We start from the raw sequence: 23,079 nt of genomic DNA, 5'->3' as shown, positions 1-23,079 counted from the left end.
AGGATGATGGGAGTTTTATCTATGAGCCCCTGACTGGGGCTGCTGCCTTTCTTTCAGAGATGCCCTGTGCAGGGAGGAGGAATCTAGAGAGGCATTCTGGCTACAGCAGCTTTGCCAAGCTGCAGTGGGCTTCGCCCAGTTTGAACTTCCCTGTAGCTTTGTTCACAGTGTGAGGGGTAAACCACCTACTGAAGCCTCAGTAATGGCGGATGCCCCTCCCCCCACCAACCTTGAGCATCCTGGATTGACTTCAGACTGATGTACTGGCAGCGAGAATTTCAAGCCGGTGGATCTTAGCTTGCTGGGCTCTGTGGGGGTAGGATCTGCTGAGCTAGACCACTCGGCTCTCTGGCTTCAACCCTTTTTCCAGGGGAGTGAACGGTTCTGTCTTGCTGGGGTTCCAGGTGTCACTGGGTATGAAAAAAAACTCCTGCAGCTAGCTCGGTATCTCCCCAGATGGCTGCTGAGTTTTGTGCTTGAAACCCAGGGCCCTGGTGGTGTAGGCACCTGAGGGAATCTCCTGGTCTGTGGGTTGCAAAGATCATACGAAAAGTGTAGTATCTGGGCTGGAATGCACCATTCCTCATGGCACAGTCCCTCAAGGCTTCCCTTGGCTATGGGAGGGAGTTCCCTGACCCCTTGTGCTTCTCAGGTGAGGTGATGCCCCACCCTGATTTGGCTAGCCCTCTCTGGGCTGCATCCACTGTCTAACCAGTCCCAATGAGATGAGCTGGGTACCTCAGTTGGAAATGCAGAAATCACCCACCTTCTGCACTGATCTTGCTGGGAGCTGCAGACGAGCTATTCCTATTCAGCCATCTTGCCAGCCACCTCTTGAATCTCTTTAAATCCAAAAAACTTATCTTTCATGACCTTGACATTTTTTAAGACAACAGGCCTGTAATTTTATAGGGTCTCCCTTAGTTTGGGTGTGCAGGTTCTGCGGTTTTGCCAGCATTACCAATGAAGCCATGTTGTGTCATATCATGAGGCATATGATGTTGATATATCCTGCTATTGGTGATGTTAACAGTGACCATTTCATTAGGGTGGTGTCTGCCAGGTTCCTCACCATAAAGTTATGATTTTTTTCCATTGTCATGAATAAGTATCTTGTGGGAGATGCCTTGACACTATATAAATATCCATTGTCTCATTAAACTTTCATCTACTAGTTTAAGCATCCCCTGACAATTCTTGCTTGTAACTTATTACTTTTGTGGTGAGTTTCTGATACCATCATTCCTGCTACATTTATTAGTCATTTTACTGTAAGAGCTTTCCCTTTCTCTCCCATTTATTTATTTATTTATAATACTATGAATTCATGGATTCTTATTTTATCCTATGGGTTATAGTCTGTTATGAATGCTGTTTATTTTGATGTTTAAATTGTACAAGATTTGACCAGGGGAAGACCTTTCAAGCTGGTTCCTGTGTTCTTTTTCCATGTCCCCATGGTGGTTAGCCTTTTCTCATTTCCTGTCAGAAAAAGATATTCTGGCTAACCTTATGTTTTCCGTGCCCCCGTTCTAAAATCAACCATGTCTCTGAGGAGCTCTGGTTCCTGTTGATGGAGTATGGTATTTAGAAATAAGGAGCTGGGGAAGTAGTGTGCTCATTGCCAGTGAGTACCATGGCTTCTAGGCCTTCTCAGCCTAGAAGAGTGAGGACTAGGGAATATATGTATGTGTGTATATACAGGTATGTGTGTGTATATACATATAAATATATATAATATATATATAAATATATATAATATATGTAAATATATATAAATGTATATTTATATATTATATATATATATTTATTTGTGGTACATAGAAAAGTGGCTGCCCATGTCTTAATCCTGGAACCTGTGAATATATTACCTTACATTCAAAAGGAACTTTGTGGATGAAGTTAAGGGTCCTGAGATAATTACCCTGGTTTATCTGGGTGGGCCTGGTATAATCACAGGGTTCTTATGAGAGAGAGGGAAGAATCAAAGAGAAGGAGAACAGATTCTCTTCTGAGGTCCTTGATTTTAGACTTCTGTCCTCCAGAACTGTAAAAGAATAAATTTGTTTTGTTTTAAACTACTAAGTTTGTGGTAATTTGTTACAGTACCAATAGGAAACTAATTCTGAAGTAGGAGATATATGTATATGTATGTATATATGTGTGTATCTCTACCTATATAATATATAGATATTTATATAATACACACACTCACACCCACACCCACTGGTATCTATTTATCCAGTAAAAACTATGAGTTTCTATTGATACCTAAAATTCCATTTCAACACCACAAGGATTATTCCAACTTCCCCTTTGTGAGACGAAAAAAAAATACTGAGTTTTTTTTCTATTCTTTCACTCCACAATAGCCATCAAGTTCGTGACCAAATGAGTGGGGTTTTTTCCCCACATGCCAAGTAGCAGACACTAGCTCTAGGTGTCCTGTAATTCAATTGAAATCTGACACTATCTGCCTGGAGGTTGCTTTAGCTTCCATAGGTTGGGGGCTCTGTCCCCAAACTGCCCCCTCCTTCAGATACCAGTCGCAAGTCCAGGCTCTGGAACTTCTGGCTGATCCACTCCAAGTTGAAGTTCCCCTGGCCCTGTTTTTAGGTATGATTAATTTGCAGGAGCTGTTCACAGAACTCAGGGAAACTCATTTACCAGTTCATTATAAAGAAGGATTTTTTTTTTTTTTTTTGACAGAGTCTCACTCTGTTACCCCGGCTGGAGTGCAGTGGTGCGATCTCGGCTCACTGCAACCTCTGCCTCCTGGGTTCAGGCGATCCTTGTGCCTCAGCCTCCCTGGTAGCTGGGATGACAGACACGCACCACTGTGCCTGGCTAATTTTTGTATTTTTAGTAGAGACAGGGTTTTGTTATGTTGGCCAGGCTGGTCTGGAGCTCCTCGCATCAAGTGATCCACCTGCCTTGGCCTCTCAAAGTGCAGATTTACAGGCATGAGCCACTGCCCCTGGACACAAAGGATGTTTTAGAGGATACAAATAAACAGCCAGATGGAGATACATAGGGCAAGGTCACAATCAAACTGCAGTAAAATTGTGGATTGAATGGGCATTGGTGATCTCTAGAACTAGGGTCTGGAGTAGTTGCTAAGGTGGATTGTAGAGTAAAGAGAAACGTAAGATTCACAGAGTGCCTAACTCAGAAATGAGTAACTACACCAGCTTGTCCTGGCATAAAGACCTAAAAAGTATTTTTCTGTGGATCCCCATGGAAGCCAGTGTGATAGGATACACAGCATCCCTGACAACATTGCTCAAACAAGTAGACTTGGTTTCTTATGATTCTCAATGAAAGCAGTTCTATAATGAGTGAAGATGGTGTGGTCCAGATTGTCAGGCTTGTTGTTATAGTAATTTTATGTGCTATTTTAAGTGTATATATTTATTTTAACTTTTTATTATGGAAAATTTCAAATACATTCAAAACTTGAATGCCCATGTTCCTAATCACCCAGCTTTAACAATTACCAATTGATGTCTATTCTTGTTTCATCTGTTGCTCCTCCTCTACCTCCAAGTGCCTTTTTTTCTTTAATAGTTTAGAGCAAATTCTAGATATGATGATTATTTCCCTCTTGAGTACTTCAGCATGTGTCAGGGACTTTACTCATTTCTTTTTCTTTTTCTTTTTTTTCTTCAACTTTTAAGCTCCAAGATACATGTGCAGGATGTGCAGGTTTGTTACATAGGTATACATGTGCCATAGTGGTTTGCTGCACAAATCAACCCATCACCCAGGAATTAAGCTGAGCATCCACTAGCTATTCTTCCTGATGCTCTCCCTCCCCCTGCCCCACTGACAGGCCCCAGTGTGTGTTGTTCCCCCAATGTGCCCATGTGTTCTCATTGTTCAGCTCCCACTTATAAGTGAGAACATGCAGTGTTTGGTTTTCTGTTCCTGTGTTAATTTGCTGAGGATAACGGCTCCCTGCTCCATCCATCTCCCTGCAAAGGACATGATCTCATTCCTTTGTATGGCTGCATAGTATTCCATAGTGTATATGTACCACATTTTCTTTCTCCAGCCTATCATTGATGGGCATTTGGGTTGGTTTCATATCTTTGCTATTGTGAATAGTGCAGCAATGAACATACTCATGCATGTATCTTTATATAATAATGGAATCATCTGTATTCCTTTGGGTATATACACAGTAATGGCATTGCTGGGTCAAATGGTATTTCTGCTTCTAGATCTCTAAGTAATTGCTGTACTGTCTTTTACAATGGTTGAACTAATTTATACTCCCACCAACAGTGTAAAAGCATTCCTTTTTCTCTGCGACCTCACCAGCACCTGTTGTTTCTTCACTTTTTAATAATTGCCATTCTGACTGGCATGAGAGGGTCTCTAAATGTAGTTTTGATTAGGTGCTTTACTCTTTTTTTTTTTTTTTTTGTGAGATGGAGTTTCGCTCTTGTTGCCCAGGCTAGAGTGCAATGGTGCGATCTCGGCTCACTGCAACCTCCGCCTCCTGGGTTCAAGTGATTCTCCTGCCTCATTCTCCCGAGTAGCTGGGACTACAGATGTGTGCCACCACGCCCGGCTAATTTTGTGTTTTTTAGTAGAGATGGGGTTTCTCCATGTTGGTCAGGCTGGTCTTGAACTCCTGACCTCGGGTGATCCACCCGCCTTGGCCTCCCAAAGTGTTGGGATTACAGGCGTTAGCCACTGCACCTGGTCAGGGGCTTTACTCTTAATCATTCTTGTTGTTCATATTTTGTGGATGAGGAAACAGGCACAGAGATGATTAAGTAAGTTGCCCAAAGCCACAGGATAATAAAGCGGTTCAGAGACAAAGTTGGTTCAGTTACCATCTGTATCTCCATCTGTCATTCTTGATTTCTCTGGCTGGGGTGACGTAGAAAAGCAAGAGTTACACGTGGAACATTTTAGCTATGATCAAGCACATTGATGTACACTGGCTGGAAATAAAGGAAAAAAACATGAGCTTCAACCTCTAATACTTTGTAACTTCTAATGTTAGGAGCATCAGCTTCAAATCTTTAAAATCTTATTGGCCTGTTTTACCACATTTTTTATTTATTAGGGCAAGAAAATTTATTGTCTTGATTCTGCACATATAATTTCAGTACAAAATAAATGCATCCATGAAGTTCCTATATATTTTTAAAATCTTGATTTCATTTCCTAATTATAGTTCCTAATAAGATCAAGAACTTCCCCAGGAAGGTGGCACTTGGGCCATGAAGGCAAGGACCATGTCTGTTTTTTTTTTTTTTCTTTTGCTTTTTGGAAACGGAGTTTCGCTTTTGTCACCCAGGCTGGAGTACAATGGGGCGATCTTGGCTCACTGCAACCTCTGCCTCCTGGGTTCAAGCGATTCTCCTGCCTCAGCCTCCCGAGTAGCTGAGATTACAGGTGCCTGCCACCACACCCGGCTAATTTTTGTATTTTTAGTAGAGACGGGGTTTCACCATGTTGGCCAAGCTGGTCTCGAACTCCTGATCTCAGGTAATCTGTCCACCTCGACCTCCCAAAGTGCTGGGATTACAGGCATGAGCCACTGTGCCCGGTGCCATGTCTGTCTTATTTGATGTTTCTTCACACCTGGGATGGCCTTACACAGTGCTTTGCACATTGTGGATACTCAGTAAATGTTTGTCCATTAAATGTACTTTATTTATTCCTAACAAGAAACTTTGGTAATTTTGTGACACCATCTTATCTAAAATTGCATGTATTATTTGTTATTTAGACATAGTTACTTAAACATTATGTTTAATTTAAAAAATGTATTAGGCCCCCCAAAGGGCATAAAAAGAGTAATAGTTAAAAACAATATGGTATATACAATGTAAACTTTTTCTGGGGTGGGGGTGAGAATTTATGAATGAGAGAGTGTCCTTAATTGTGAATAGCTGACTGTCTTCTAGATGGTTGCCAGTTGGCTCGCACCCTTCCCACCTCCAGATTTTGAGAATAACCTTGGGGTCTCTTGTTTGCATGCTTGCGTGTATATATTTAAATCCAACTCTATGAAGGATGCATACAGCGTGGCATATGTTATAAAAGGCAGTAAGCCTCTGCCTCACCCCATTCTGACTTTCTAGTTGCATTTTATGTGATTAATCAGTACAGGCTGAATACAGCCTTCTAGAATTCAATATGAACACAGTTCTAGAGACAATGATGATTCTAGTCTACTGGCAAGGACCTTGTGTTTGTTAGGTAATCATAGATACATAGAATTGATTGAAAGACTGGCTTTAGAATCAGTTGTTACTGGTTTGGTTTTGACTTTTTAATAATAAATTTTCACATTCAGTTTCTTCGGTTCCAGGATACTGTTCAAGTACCTAAACGATCTTTTCAGTCTTTTGGTCCAGGATTTTGTCCTAATCTAAACTAAAGTCTATCCTAAATGATTCTCCTATTGTCCAGCCCTGGAAACCAGGCCCTCACAAGAACCCGTTATTCAGGTTTTTGTTGTTCCGCATGAGCCACCACCACATTCTTGCATAAAGATGAGATTATTTATTATATAAGCCATACTCAGGTACATGTTGATTGTCATTGACCCACTTCTTCACAGTTGCAATCTGTTTGACCACAAGAGAAAAAGTCTAGGTCATTCTTTAAAAATTTTTTTTTTATTTAGCTGGTTTTATTTTGGTTATGTCAAGTGATTGATGTGCAGTAGATGTAATCATTTCGTTGAAAAGATGTTAGCCCAGCAAAGTGTCAACTGCTCAGCGTCCCATTATTAAACAACAGCATTCTGATTCACTTCGAAACCAGAGACATCAAGCTTCTGTTAATCAGGAATAGGCAATCCAAAAGCAAAAACCAAGGCAAAAGCAGTGACAAAAGTACTTGATAGATCTTTAAAGTGTCAAAGGAAAGAATCAGATTATGTTAAACACAACTTATTGTTAAATAAAAGGTAAAACAATAACCACACACGCAACAATAATTGAAAATCATAAATTGTTTTGCAACTTCTAGCTATAATTGCTGTCTATTGTTATCTCCCTTCAGGAAGATAATTAATCTTGAAATTGTCAGTGAGTTTAAAATGTACATTTCTTTGAGAAAACTGAGTGATAGAGATCAGTATTTTTTTAAAAGCTATTTTGCAGGTCATTCTTACTCTGCTTCTAAAGACAAAGTACATCATTATATAAGTATCATTTTACCGACTTTGACGAGACACATACTGAAAGACGGTTTATGTAGTAAGTTCGGAGTAATTCAATTTAATTTTTTTGGCAAACTAGTGAAGGGAGCCAGGTAGTTTTTTTTTTTTTTTTTTTTTGAGAGAGTCTCCCTCTGTCGTCCAGGCTGGAGTGCAATGGTGCCATCATGGCTCACTGCTGCCTTGGCCTCCCAAGGGCTTAGGTGATACTCCCGCCTCCGTCTCTCTAGTAGCTGAGACTACATAGGGATGTGCCACCATACTTGCCTATTCTTGTATTTTTTTTTTTTTTTTTTTTTTTTTTTTGAGATGGAGTTTCACTCTTGTTGCCGAGGCTGGAGTGCAATGGCATGATCTCGGCTCACTGCAACCTCTGCCTCCTAGGTTCAAGCGATTTTCCTGCCTCAGCCTCCCTAGTAGCTGGGATTATAGGCACCTGCCACCACGCCCAGCTAATCTTTAAAAAAATATTTTTAGTAGAGACGGGGTTTCACTATGTTTGCCAGGCTAGTCTTGAACTCCTGACCTCAGGCGATCCACCCGCCTCAGCCTCCCAAAGTGCTGGGATTACAGGCGTGAGCCACCGCGCCTGGCCTATTCTTGAATTTTTTCTAGAGATGAGGTCTGTCTCGCTGTGTTGCCCAGGCTGGCCTCAAACTCCTGGGCTCAAGCAATCCTCTCTCCTCAACTGTCCCAAGTGTTAGGGTTACAGGCATGAGCCACCATGCCTGGCCAGATAGATTTTTGAATTCTTCCCATTGCAAACTGAAAATAGACAAGTAACGATCCCTTCTCAAGGCAACACCCACATCCCATCCATTCTTGCTCGAGGCCAAACTGCTTTCCCACAGAGACTGACAGTCAGTGTGCATTTCATAACACTCTTCCCCGCAGTGCACCCATAGGCTTGGAAGCCTGAACATTTGTGGCCACTATACAACAGATGCAGTTTTCAGCCAGAACCCTCTAGGGCCTTCCTTTTCACTGGCCCTCAGCGGCTGCTGGGTCTGCCTGCCATCAAGGAGCAGCCAGTGTGTGTGTGGCTGTGAGGTGTGGGAGGGGCCAGGGTAAGCAACAAAGCAGATCAGAGGTGAATTCTGGGGCTGGGTGGACACAGTGGCAGGACCAGTCATGGCCCACAGTAAGACCAAAGGGTCTTGTGTCCTCCATTAATTCTTTTCTGGGCGGTTTCTGCTAAGGACAGCTTCAGGGAAAATTCCAGCTGGCCCTTAAGGCTCATCACCTGGGTGTGCTCCTTGCCAAGCAGCTCACCGAGCTTGTGATCCTCCCATTGCTCTGAGATGCTCTTCTTCTCCTCCACAGGCCTCAGATCCTTTTCCCTGATGAACTATTCCAGGTGGTATCCCATAGCCCCAGTCATGAAGTCCACAGGGAATGTGACATAGCAAGCATAGGTATGCATCACAGTCCAAAGTACAGGCCATGTGACATCTGCAGCCCAGACCACACTCTTTGGTCTGGCCTGCTCTCCCTGCCTCTCCTAGAGCACATCACAGACATTGCTGCTCCCAGACCCTAGTTTTTCTTTTATTCATTGCTTTTTTCTTAGGATTTGGCTGCAAAATTATTACATCAAGTCCAAACTCTATATTCTACACATGAAATGTCTAGAGGAATTGAGAGGTCCATTCTTGAAGCATTCCCAGAAGAATGAGAAATATCCTACAAGTCAGAATTCTCTTCCAGCCTCTCCCTGACTCTTATTGGCCAAAGTACATTCCAACCCAGTTCCTAAACTGACCACTGCCCAGGAGAATGGCTTATTCTTAGCCAATCAGGCTAATTCCTGAAGCTGAGGTTGAGATCAATGTCCTTGGAGGCATGTGGGCTGCATGGGGAAGAGGCAGACACCAGAACTGGGTTTTATTAGGAAGAATGAAGAGGAGATAGATGCTGGGTGTGGAATCAACAATGTCCAATTCAGAAAGAATGGAAGGAGGCAGGAAGGCTTGAAAAATATTAAGGGGATAAATGTGTGGGGAAGTGTTGTGGGGAATATGGGAAGAGATTCGGACTTGGCAACTGGGGGGGTATTTGATGAAATAAGAAACCAGACAAAATAGATTTAATGCCAGGGAGGTGATAAATTCAGTTTTGGATGAGCTGAATCTGAGGTGCCAATGGGATATCCAAATGGTAGTTTGATGTTCTCAAGAACAAGCTTTAGCCTGAAGGTATGTCTGAGAGTCCAAGAGGCATCAGCATATAGAGAGAATTGAAGCCATTGAGTGGATGACTCAGGGAGTGAAGAGAATGAAACAAAAACAAACAAACAAACAAACAGTAAAACAAAACAAGAAGAATTTTGGAACCCCTGAGAAAGAAGATGAGAGTAGGTGAGAAAGTACTGTGGGAAAGGTGGGAGGAAAAATCTGGAATGTTCGTTATCAGAGAAACTGAGGGATGAGAGCATTTCATGAAAGTAATGATGGTTACGTTGTCAAATGCTACAAGAAATACGTGGACTTAAAAGTATCCATTGGCTTTAGTGGCAAGAAGGTTCTTAAGACCTTGGCAATAACACTTTTGATGGACTTCTGGAGACAGAGCCTGACTGTGCTGGAGTAAGATGGAAAATGAGAAAATGGAGAAGGTGTGTGTAATCACCTATTTTGAAAGGCAAAAATAATTTAAAAAAAAAAAACCAGGAGAGACTTTAGCATGTTTAAATGCTAAACAGCCATTCTGTTTCAAGATGGGTGTCTACTCAGTACACACTTTTATCTCCGCTCCTTTCAAAATGCCATGCAGTTAAAGAGCAAGATCTGTAGCAGCACTGGAAAACATTCACATTGCCATCCGCAAACCAGAAACAATGAGGGATTTCTGGGAGACATAAAGCATGGGATTCGATCTTTGGCAAAGGTAAAGATCCTAAAAAGCAATATAGTAGAGGAAGAGACTATTGGAAAATTGAGTTTTTTTGAAAGAACCTTGAAAAAATCCTCAAGACTAGAGTCGTTAGTAGCTGTGGGGGGAAGAAGCAGTGGAGAAGAGTAGATTATGGGGCAGAGGGTGGGGTCATTAGTTCCAAAATGGCTGGAATAAGGTCAGGCCCAGAGAGTGCCCAAATGGGTATTCCTCTTCTAGGCTATAGCTAGAGACAGCCTTGTTATTAAAGACCAGAAAGTGGGGAGTGCCTCCCTTGGGAGACGGAATGTCAGAGTATAATCTCGAAGAGAGATAGTTCAGGTTCTAGCCACCAAAATGGACACAGTCTCTCACATTCTGAAAGCAAGTTCCCCAAGAAGCATGAAAGGTGATTTTCCTGGCTGCACTTTGCTGTCCACTCACCATGGCCAGTGCTCTGCTCTCAGCTAGGTATTCACACTGCAAAGGACACAGTGACTTTAGAACACTAGCTAAAAACACTTCTTATTTATAAACTTGAATAGATAATTAAAAATCATCAGACATTAGCATGAAGAAGAAGAATGAAGAATAATTAGTAAATAGTTACTGAGAAAACAGATAATTTAGAAAATTAGATAACTTAAATTTTCAGTATTTCTAGAAATGATTGAGATTATGTTGCACTCACAAAACATTTCTAGGCTACTCTGGGCCAAGCGCTGGTGGCTCATACTCATAATCCCAGCATTTTGGGAGGCCAGGGCAGGCGGATGACTTAAGGATCACTTAAGGTCAGGAGTTCGAGACCAGCCTGGCCAATATGATGAAACCCCATCTCTACTAAAAACACAAACATTAGCTGGGTGTTGCACACCTGTAGTCCTAGCTATTCAGGAGGCTGAGGCAGGAGAATTGCTTGAACCCAGGAGGTGGAGGCTGCAATGAGCAGAGATCACGCCACTGCACTCCAGCTGGGTGACAGAATGAGACTGTCTCAAAAGAATAAAGAAAAAAAAAGAACAAGTTACCAAAACAGTATGAAAAAATAAACTTTAAGTTTGTAAGTAGACTGGACATGGAGGAAAAATAACTTTATAAGCTGAAATATGGTGCCAATGAATTTCCCAGAACTTAGTGCAGAAAGACAGATAGTTGAAATTATGGAAGAAAAGTTAGAAGACAATTTATTATTTCATTTGATAAGTACTTTGAATACCTACTAGGTGCCCTCTTGGTGGCCTCATAGAGTCTATAATTTAGTGAGGAGTAAGGCAATAAACCAAACATTACAACAATGAGTATATAAATTGGAATTGTGATAATTTGCTATGAAGAACAAGAACAAAGAGTCATAATATTAATAATAGCTGAAATTTACATAATTTAGAAACTGTGCCAAGAACAGTTCAAAGTGCAAACTTTATCTGCTTATTTAATTTTTTGTTTTTGAGATGGAGTCTTGTTCTGTCACTAAGCTGGAGTGCAGTGGCACGATCTCTGCTCACTGCAACCTCTGCCTCCCGGGTTCAAGCGATTCTCCTGCCTTAGCCTCCTGAGTAGCTGGGGCTACAGGCACACACCACCATGCTCAGCTAATTTTTGTATTTTTAGTAGAGCCAGGGTTTCACCATGTTTACCAGGATGGTCTTGATCTCTTGACCTCGTGATCTGCCTGCCTCGGCCTCCCAAAGTGCTGGGATTACAGGCGTTAGCCACCGTCCCTGGCCTAATTTTTTTTTTTTTTTTTCAGACTGGGTCTTGCTTTGTCACCCAGGCTAGAGTGCTGTGGCGTGATCTCAGCTCACTGCAGCCTCGACTTTGGGGCTCAAGCAATCCTTCCACTTCAGCCTCCCCAAGTAGTTGGGACTACAGGCATGTACCACTACACCCAGCAAATTTGTAATTTTTGTAGAGATGGGGTTTTGCCATGTTGCCCAGGCTGGTCTCAAACTCCTGAACTCAAGCAATCCACCTGCCTTGTCCTCCCAAAGTGCTCGAATTACAAGCATCAGCCACCACACCCAGCCTGTATTTGCTTATTTAATCTATACCGTAATCCTATGTCAGCCAGGGAGTAAATATTTTAGACTTTATAGGACATATACAATCTCTATCACATATTTATTTTTTTGAACTCTATAAATATATCATTATTATTTTAAATTAAAAAAATTGAAAAATTTTTTGGCAGAGTCAGGATCTCCCTGTTTTGCCTATAAATGTATTATTTATGAAGTAATGTCAGGAACTTTGAAGGATCTGAGATTTTACCCTAGTTATAACCTAATCAGTTAGATGGAAGCTGGCAAAAATCATGAGACTCCTGTGTCAGAGACAAAGGACTTTATTACCGAAGACATATTGGGTGGCATAGACCTCATGGACTTCAGGTTTCCAGATGTGCATACAGTGGGTCTGTATCACAGCTGAGGAGTACTGAGATCAGGGAACCCAAATCTTTTATGATGGGCTGAAGCAGACCCACTCTTTTTCTTAGAGGGAGATATTATCATTGTTATACTTGACCGTAAACAAGGCTGCTCTTTACTGCAGAGGGAAGCACTCTCTCTTCCAAGGCTGTTCTCTATATAAATATCTTCGAAAAAATAGTTCATGACAAAGATGTGCAGAAATGAGAGGAATCCATGGTGAATTGTCTCCCATCAGGAAGCCAAGGCATAGAGAGGTTGAGGCTTGTCTGAGGCCTCACAACTAAGTAGATGCAGAGCCAGGATTCAATCCCACATAGTCTGTGTAAGCCATACTCTTAACCAAGGGTTGGTAAACTATGGCCTTCCAGCCTAATCTGGGCCTGTTTTTGCATAGCTGGTGAGCCAAGAATAGTTTTTACATTTATAAAGCATTGTAAAAAACAATATGTGATAGAAATTGTTTTATGTCCTATAAAGTCTAAAATATTTACTACCTGGCTGACACTTTACAAAAAACGTTTGCCAACTGATACTCCTAGCCAGTGCACCTGACTGCCTTTTAGGATGTTTACTGGGGTGTGCATGGGGGCTAGCCTAGTTCGAGGTAGTGGTGGTAGGGAAGACATGAATTAAAAATTGAATCAGAGGCCAGGCATGGTGGCTCTATAATCCCAGCACTTTGGGAGGCCGAGGTGGGCAGGTCACCTGAGGTCAGGAGTTTGAGACCAGCCAGGCCAACATGGGGAAACCCCATCTATACTAAAAATACAAAAATTAGCCTGGCGTGGTGGTAGGCACCTGTAATCCCATCTACTTGGGAGGCTGAGGCAGGAGAATCACTTGAACCAGTGGGGCAGAGGTTGCAGTGAGCTGAGATTGCCCCACTTCATTCCAGCCTGGGCGAAAGAGTGAGACTCTATCTCAAACAAAACAAAACAAAACAAAACAAAACAAAAAAACAAAAAATGAAGAATAAAAAAATTAAAGATAAAAATTGAATCAGGCCTGAAAGGTGAATAAGAGTTGAATGAAGAAAGGAGAGGAAGCTGGTTCCGTGAAGAAAAAAATTTCCCTGAGTGGAGAGATACTTGGGTTTTTAGACAAACTGCCACCCACACTGTGTGAATGTGCACCGTCCCCTAAGCCCATCGTGGGTGGTGGTTGTCATCACTGAGTGCTGTGCACTGAGCCAGTACGTGGGAATAGGGACAAAGATGTGGGACAAGGTCTTCTGAGAAGACGTGGCTGAAATGTGGCCACTTAACCACTTACACAGCTCTCAGATCAGAAACCTAGGAGTCATCCTTGACTCCTTTCTTTTCCTTATCCCACATCGAATTTATCTGGAACTATCTCCAGAATATATATGGAATCCAACTGCTAGTAATCTTCATCACCACCCCTGCATTCCCAGCCACAATTAGAACAGCTTCCTAAGCAGATCTAACTGCATTCACTCTTGCTGCTTACTTTCTATTTTCCATGCAGCAACCATAGTTTTACTTTTAGACATCAAGTCAGATGATGTTATTCTCCTGCCTCAATCCTCTGCTGGCTTCTCCACACCTTTAAAATAAAATTCAAACTCCTTCCCATGACCCTGTCCACCTCTTCAGCTGCATTTCTTATTCTTTCTATCCGTATTCACCTTGGTTTCTCAAGTCAATCTTTACAGAGATACCTTCTCTGACTAACCTTACTAAAATTAACTCATCCCTACAATGATATAACCCTAGACCCTGCTTTATTTTCTCCATGACACGTATCCCTTCTTAAAAGTTATATTTATTGGTTTATTTGCTTAAAAACACAATATACATCTTTCTCAATGAGCAAGACTAGAATATACTTATTAGAATGAAGGATTCCTGAAGGCAGGGACTTAGTCTTGTTTAGCACTCTATTCCTTGTGCCTGGGAAAGTGTTTGCTACATAGTTGGAAGGTTAATGCATATTTGTTGAAAGAATAAACACGTCATTTAAGTAATTTTTGAGCTTCATAAGAAAACACACCCGGTATCTCCTATGATTGAATAAAATCATAATAGTGAAGAAGATAAGCTGATCCTATTGATGACAGAATTTGACAAGAACCACCTGCCTTTTCTGGTTTTAACATTGAGGGCCCATGAAAGAAGTAGACAAGGAGGAAGAGATAGGTAGATGCATGGGCCACATAACATGGGGTGCCACCAAGCAAATCCAACCTTGTTTTTGTGGCTGTCATGTTTGCAGCCTGCCTTTAGTCGTGGCCACTGCATAACTCCCTTGGGGTGGATAGTCTACCACTAGGTGGAATGTTGGAATGCCACCTGGTGGAATAGACCACACTCTCCTTACGAGTAGAGTTGATAATGTGCTGCTGACACCAAGTCAGCCTAATACTTCCCATTGGCTCAGGGGCTGAGAAGGACATACTAACAATTACCTGTGAGCCTGGTAAGGATAGCAAAATGGTTAACATGGAATTTGAATCAGTATTTCCAGGCCTCTAAGTGACCACAAAAATAACCAGTAGGGGACTTCGAAAATGTCTGACAGAGCATCAATTAATCTTGCATATTAGTTTAAGAACTTCTTTGATACAGTCAAGAGATGGCCTAAAAATATAGGCTGTATTTTTGCATACCATGTATTCCACGTACCATATCATCCTGGGAACGTCTGCTGTCAGACCCTGCTCCTCCTTATCCCCATCCCAAGCATTAGGAATAGTGACTAATTGTTTTCTGTTTTAGAAAGCTAAACTGTTTCTATAAAGGGCTAGATAACAAATATTTTAGGTTTTCTGGGCCATATGTTCTCTTCCACAACTTCTCAACTCTGCTTGCTGTTGTAGTGCAAAAGCAGCCAGAGACAACACATATTTAAATGAATGATCTCATAACTGTGTTCCAATAAAACTTATTTATTTTTTTTTGTTTTGTTTTTTTTGAGTCAGGATCTCACTCTGTCACCCAGGCTGGAGTGCAGTGGCATAATCTCGGCTCACTGCAACCTCCACCTCTCCAGTAGCTGGGACTACAGGCACGAGCCACCACGCCTGGATAATTTTTGTATTTTTTGTAGAAATGGGGTTTTACCGTGTTGGCCAGGCTGGTCTCGAACTCCAGACCTCAGGTGATCTGCCTGCCTCCGCCTCCCAAAGTGCTGGGATTACAGGTGTGAGCCAGTACGCCTGGCCCCAATAAAACTTTATTTACAAATAAAGTTTTTTATTTGTAAATAAATAAATTTGACCAAAGGGCCATAGTTGGCTGATGTGATTTAGACTATCACATAAACACAACTGGGAGATTAGAAGAGTGGGCCTGTCAGTCATTTGCTGTAATTCATACTCCATTGTAGATGAGTCAACTATCTATTGATTTAATATGGTACATCTTTTAGTAGACTCGGTAAGGTATTAGCAGGCAATCTTCTTCTCTCAAAGATGTGGTCATTGTGTGCGCTATTTCAAGATAAACAACTTTTGCTTGCTATCAAAATTTTACTCTTGGTAAACCAAACACCCTTCTATAAAGACGGAAAAATTTTGTTAGAACCCCGGAAGAAGATATAATCGTATCCCTTAGATAATTTATCTTTTAATTCTCAGAGCACGTTATTCAAAGCCCTTTAGGAATCCTTGTTTCTATTCATATAAAATTAAACCAGAAACTGAGATCTTTATCAAGTTATGGATCATATTAGAAATCACAGGTATAGTCTAATTTCTTAAGTCCAGCTTGAGTTTTAGGTGTACTCATTCCCGATTGTTTATTATAGGAGTGAATTTGGGAAGTGTCTAAAACAAGGTGACTTATGTGTTTAGAATAACTGATCTCTATCTGAAGAACAGTGGCCTCACGAAGCTATTCTGTCACTTTACATTTAAAAAATATATAAATTATTATATATAATTATATGTTTTATAATTATATAAAATTATATAAAATTATATATAAGTATATATAAGTATATATAATTATATAAAATTATATATAATTATATATAATTATATAAAATTATATATAATTATAATTATATAAAAGTATATGTAATTATATATAATTATATATAATTATATATAATTATATAAAATTATATAAAATTATATAAAATTATATAAAATTATATATAATTATATATAATTTGTATATAATTATATATAATTTTATATAATTATATAAAAATATATATAATTATATATAATTATATAAAATTATATAAAATTATATAAAATTATATAAAATTATATAAAATTATATAAAAATTATATATTATGTATATTATATATTATATACTATATTATATAATATATAATATAATATATGTATTATATATTATTATATACAATATATATTATATATTATATATATTACACATTATATATTTATTATATATTATATATATTACACATTATATATTTATTATATATTATATATTACACATTATATAATATATATTATGTATAACATATATATTATATATGTAATATATATAATTATAAATATATATAAAATATGTATATAAAAATATAAATATAAAATTATATATAATAAATTACATATAATTTATATAAAAATTATATATTATATATAATTATATATTTTATATATATATATACGCACACACACACATTAGCACCAATTAAAGACCAGGACACAGTCAGAGAAGGCACCAGTAGAGTGGATATTTCCCATTGGCTTAGGGACTGAGAAGGACATCCTACAATTGACTGTTGAATAGATTTGAATTGGGCTAGAAGAGCATAAGATAGAAGAAGCTATTGTGTAGCGGTTCTTTCAGCCTGGTCTACATTTACAGAGCATCTACCACTCACTAAGCATTATGCTAGGCACTGGTCAGGGAAGGGGGAAAGATGCAATTGTAATTAAGACAGAGAAATTCTCACTTGTTGAATTAGTTGTAGACACAGGCTATAAGCACATAAATGAACAATATTAATTGTTTTTAGTTCTAGCAATTAAAATGGCTTTCCACTGTTGCTAGCCCTGGGAGACTAACCATTCCTTATTGGTTTTGCTGCTCACATCTTTGTAAACAATCCCTTTTTGAATTGTCCTGTTGCATTCCTGACTGACATAGATGGCAATGATCTTGGCATGTTTGAGAAACAGCAAGAAGGCCAAGTTGATTAGAGAGTCATGACTAGTGGGTAGTAGTCACTTCCCATTCTCTAATCACCTTGGCCTTCTTGCTTTTCCTCAAACATACTAAGGTCATGTAGTAGAAGGTGCAGTTGAAGAGGGCTTGGCCAGTCCCTGGGGGCTTTGAAGGTTGTGCTGAGTTTGGGCTGTGTTGTTTGCAAAATGGGAAGACATTGGTTGGTTTTAAGCAGGGGAAACATGATCTGAATTATGCATCAAGAAGGTCATTCTGACTTTTTGTGTAAAGAGGCTATTAGAGCAGGTGTGGGGGAGTGGAAGCTCTTAGGAGGCCTTGTAGTGGTTCAGAGGTGATAGTGCTGTGGGTGAGGGGGGTTGTAAAGGAGGTGATGAACAGTGATCGGATTTAGGATAACATTTGAAATTAGTGCCAGTTTTGAGGAACAACTTGGATTTTCTGTTGCACTTATGTGGGCATGAGGGAAAGAGAGGGATTAAAGAAGACTCTTAGGTTTTAGGCCAGAGTAACTCTGAATACTGGGACTGTTAATCAAGATGGAAGAAGGCTAGGGGTGAAGATCAGGTAGGATGTTTACAAGCTGTGTTTTGGACATATTTGGACAAATTCGAGTTGTCTATTAGGCAGCCAAGTAGATATGCTAATTAGGCAATTAGTTTAAAGACCATCTATCAAACGTGAAATTTGAGTTTGAATTTCAGTGCTACTATTTTCTAGCTGTTTATTGCTATCTTCTCCCCCTGGTTTCCTTGTTTGCCCTGGATGTTGACATCCAGTCAGCAGATGTGAGAAGAGGGGGTGGGAGGATTTTGTGAAAAAGTTTTTATGGGCCAAGTAAGGGAGTCACTCATATTCTTTTGAGTTGCAAAAATCCAACTGTGTCTGAGACTGAGGAATATTGTCTTGCTGAGGGCCCAGGAAGGAGAGAAGATGGGTGTGGTGGTTAACTAGCCATCTGAGTCAAATTCACCCTTCTGGATACCAAATATCCATTTCCCCCTTCTTCCCACTTAGAGAAGACACCCTCCCCATGGGCAAGAGCCCAAAAGTCCCATCTTGTTACTGGCTGCCACTTCAAGTTGAGCATCTCAGGATGAACTGCAGTCATTTTTCCAACAGGGCAGGGTGTGGCCAACTTCTGAATCAAAAGGACAAGGTTTTTGTATTCTAGCCACACATTACACAGTGATATAGTAGGTATAGGGCACTTCCACTGAGAAAAGGAAAGAATGAGAATCACACAGCAGTCATTGATCCAGCACTTGGTGACACCCTGCAGGGAATGCCTGAGGAGTCCTGTCTGCCCTGACATTGGGCACAGTTCCACAATTAGACCCAATGCTGCTGCCTGAGAAGGACTTTTTTAATCCACTGTTTTCCATGATCCCTGACTCTACTCTCTGGGAAGTTCTTCCTTGTGAGTGACCACTTTTGCATACATGAAGGAATCATCCCATACAAGATTTACTGTGGAAAAAATTTTGTAAATATCCTGCAGGTATCTTTGAGAACATCTTTACCCGTCAGCCCAATTACAAAACAACATCATAGTCTTTGTACTTTAAAAAGTGAGTCAACTGAATTTTCAGAATAGTTGTGGTAAGATGGCTGTCTTTTTTTATCTTTTTCCGTATATCTAATGCCCACTGAGAACAAAAGTTCCCTCAGGCTGTTTGGCCAGAGTCCAAAGGGATGCTCACAGGGCCAAGTGAGTCCCAGAATCAGCAGCTGATAAGGCCATGTTCCAAAGAGCTCACATTGCACCAGAGGTGGAAAAGAACATTACGGATATAGTAACTATTGATATGTTACCGTTGTACTCATCAAACACCAATTTTACTTTAATAATAATTTGTAAGCTGCATTCACTATTAATAATAAAATAATTAAATATTTTTAGACATAAAATTTAGAGTATGTAGAATTTAGTAAAGCACTCTTATTTTTCTTGTTTATGGTGTCTTAACTTATAGTGTACATTAATAATTAGCTCATTTTGTCACCATATGATTGTATTTTTACCAATTTTTGTTTTGAGACAGAGTCTCACTCTGTCACCCAGGCTGGAGTGCAGTGGCGTGATCTTGGCTCACTCCAACCTCTACCTCCCGGGTTCAAGCGATTCTCCTGCCTCAGCCTCTTGAGTAGCTGGGACTACAGGCATGTGCCACCATGCTCAGCTAATTTTTTTTTTTTGTATTTTTAGTAGAGACGGGGTTTCACCATGCTGGCCAGGCTGGTCTCAAACTCCTGACCTCGAACTCCTGACCTTGTGATCTGCCCGCCTCGGCCTCCCAAAGTGCTGAGATTACAGGCGTGAGCCACCATGCCTGGCCGTATTTTTACCAAATTATTAAAGCACATCCAATATAGATTAGATGATGCTCAATTATTTTGCAAAATATATAAGACTTGTTTATAATTTTTAGCAAAAAAGGTGAATTTAAAAAATTATTCATAAAATGTACCTATGTTTAGAATCACAGAAAGGTTACAACTGAAAGGAACTTTATAGCCTACTCAGTTCACATCTTTATCTTGTACTTAGGGCTGTAGTATGTTATATTTTAGGAAGAAAAAATATCACCAAACTCTTCAATTAGAAATTTACTTATTTGAGGAACTATATAAAGCTATATCAGATGTTATACATTAGACCCAAATATGTGTCTCTGAAAAGTAATTACTTTATAATCACCATTATGTTTGCAAGGCACAAATATTTAATTACAATGTTCAGATATATAGTTGTCCCCCATTATCTATGGGGGTTTGGTTCCAGGAACTCCCCGTGAATACCAAAATCCATGAATGCTCAAGTTCATTATACAAAATGGTGCAGTATTTATATATAACTTATTGAAATCCTCCCATATACTTTATTTTTAAAAAATACTTTTATTATATTTATGTATTTTTTAAGAGACAGAGTCTCCCTCTGTTGTCCAGGCTGGAGTGCAGTGGCATTCACAGCTCACTGCAGATTTGAACTCCTGGACTTAAGGAATCCTCCTGCCTTAGCCTTCCAAGTAGCTAAGACTACAGGCATGTACCACTACACCGGGCTTATTTAAAAATTTTTTTTTGTGGAGATAGGTTTTGCTGTGTTGCCCCGGTTGGTCTCAAACTCCTGGCCTCAAGCAATTCACCTTCCTAAGCCTCCCAAAGCGCTAGGGTTATATGTGTGAACCGCTGCTTCTAGCCCCACCTCCTGTATAACTTTAAATCAACTCTATAATTATAAATAATACCTAGTACAGTATAAATGCTATGTAAATACTTATTATACTGTCTCGTTTAGGTAATAGTGTCAAGAAACAAAGTTTGTGCATGTTCCGTACAGAAGCAACCATCCATTTTTTCCCAAATATTTTCAATCTGTGGTTGGATGAATTCATGCATGTGGAACACATGGATATGGATGGCCAACTGTATCAGATAAAGTCTTAGAAACTATTAGGTAGACAAGCGGAATTCAGTGAGATTTGCGGCAGCATGGGAACCTGTATGTAACAGAAGAACTGGACCATGGTAGCGATTTGTTGATTTTGAGCATCTTAGTGATGAGTGAGGTCTAGCACACAACCATGTGTCGGCATTGTACCTGCCATGAAGACAGTCAGAATGAAGAGGTGAGCTAGCAGCCCTCAGGTATAGGCATACTTTCTACTGCCATGGTTCACAGCCACTTAGAATGACATTGGAAGGTGCAGTTTAAAAACTTAGGTTCTCTTCATGGTGCCAAAACCAGAGCACTGGGAATGAAGGAAAAGGGAAGGAGTATTCACTGATAGAACAGACGCTGTTGGCCTCACCAATGATAGGATGGAAAATCAAACTTTTAAAGTAGTAGGTTGAAGATTTAAAAACTCAGCTGGGGCTGTATGAAAGGGGTGGGGAGAACACAGATGTGTATGGACACTAGAGGAAGTGGAGCCAGATCCCAGTGCTGCAGAAGAGGTGGCTGAGAGCAAAGTTTCTACTCCCATGAAAGCCACACAACTCACTGAGGGCCCAGATAACTCAAAAGCAGACGGAACACAAAGCTTTGAGGAACAGGACATGGTTTGGCAGTATCAATCCTCACACAGACTTTATGAAAAGATTTACAGTAATTATAATAATCATGTCCATTATCATTGCTAGGTTTCATTGGTTACAGATGATGTCCCAAGCACATTTCCCTTTTTTTTTTTTTTTTTTGAGATGGAACCTCGCTCTGTCACCCAGGCTGGAGTGCAGTGGCACGATCTCCGCTCACTGGAAGCTCCACCTCCTGGGTTCACCCATTCTCCTGCCTCAGCCTCCTGAGTAGCTGGGACTACAGGCACCTGCCACCACGCCCGGCTAATTTTTTTTGTATTTTTAGTAGAGACAGGGTTTCACTGTGTTAGCCAGGATAGTCTCAATCTCCTGACCTCGTCATCTGTCCACCTCGGCCTCCCCAAATGCTGGATTACAGGTGTTGGCCACTGCGCTCGGCCCCAAGCACATTTCTAAGTGCTTCACATGCATTAACTCACATAATTCTTAAAGCAAAAGAGAAGTAGTTACTATTAGTAGCTCCAGTTACAGAGGAGGAAACTGAGGTGCAGTTAAATAAATTGCTGACATTTCACAGTGAGAAAAGTGGAGTGGGGTCTGGAACCTGAGCAATCTGATTGCAGACCTCATTTGACCACTATGCTAAGAATCTTTCAAGAAGGATAATTTCTAGATGGGAGACTAAAAATAACAAACACTGAGAGATGACTAAATCGCTTGCTCTGTGTTAAGTAATTTATGTGCATTACCTAACTTAATTGCATGCCTCAAGAGCTAGGGACTCCAAGGAAGGCAAGGCAAGCTGGCTTCCTGAGAGAAAGACTGAGTAGAGGCTGTGTGCCTCAACAGAACCTAGGCCTGCTTCAGATGTCAAAGAGGGAATAGCAATGAAGACAATTGAAGTGGGCTGCCTGACTGGAGACCTCACCATTGCAAATGTATCCATTTCAGAGAAGGGGGCCTGTGTCTGAGATGCCATACTCAGAGAGAGAAGGCAGTTCACAAGGGGTGGAATGTATTCAGACCCTGGAAACCCGTGGTGGTATGGTGGTAAACTAACTCATTGATTGCTCCGCCTTGTTGTGGTCACTTGTCAGCTTCTGGGTCACTTATGTTTCACCTCACATCTTGACATGTTTAGGTCCTCAGTCTTCATTGCCACTCCTTTCAATTTTTGGTGATTTTAATAACCACACGGACTACCTCTTCTTTTCTTCAGTGCTCCTGTGTTTCACTCTCCCCCAGTTGATTGCTTTAGTGATCATGCCTTAGGACTTGTCTTTACCAATAATCGGGTACTTTTCATAATCACAATTACAGGCATCTCGCCAACTAACCACCACCTTCCATCTTTCCCACGCACTCCTTCCAGCACTCTGACCCTAACAACGGTGCTACCTGTGCCAGACC

The 23,079-nt window shown here is 40.4% G+C and overlaps 1 long non-coding RNA gene and 1 pseudogene across 7 annotated transcripts in view; one reads left to right on the top strand and one right to left on the bottom strand.

The window, feature by feature from the left end:
* Window positions 1-23,079, top strand: part of LOC129143247 (uncharacterized) — a 312,467-nt gene that overhangs the window by 13,452 nt on the left and 275,936 nt on the right. The window lies entirely within an intron of this gene.
* LOC107971466 (small integral membrane protein 12-like) lies at window positions 7,482-22,993 on the bottom strand (annotated as a pseudogene).

The sequence above is a fragment of the Pan troglodytes genome, chromosome 12, assembly GCF_028858775.2.
Source record: "Pan troglodytes isolate AG18354 chromosome 12, NHGRI_mPanTro3-v2.0_pri, whole genome shotgun sequence".
Classification (NCBI taxonomy): domain Eukaryota; kingdom Metazoa; phylum Chordata; class Mammalia; order Primates; family Hominidae; genus Pan; species Pan troglodytes.
Note: the sequence above shows the minus strand (reverse complement) of the source record. Positions and strands in the feature narration are given on the sequence as shown.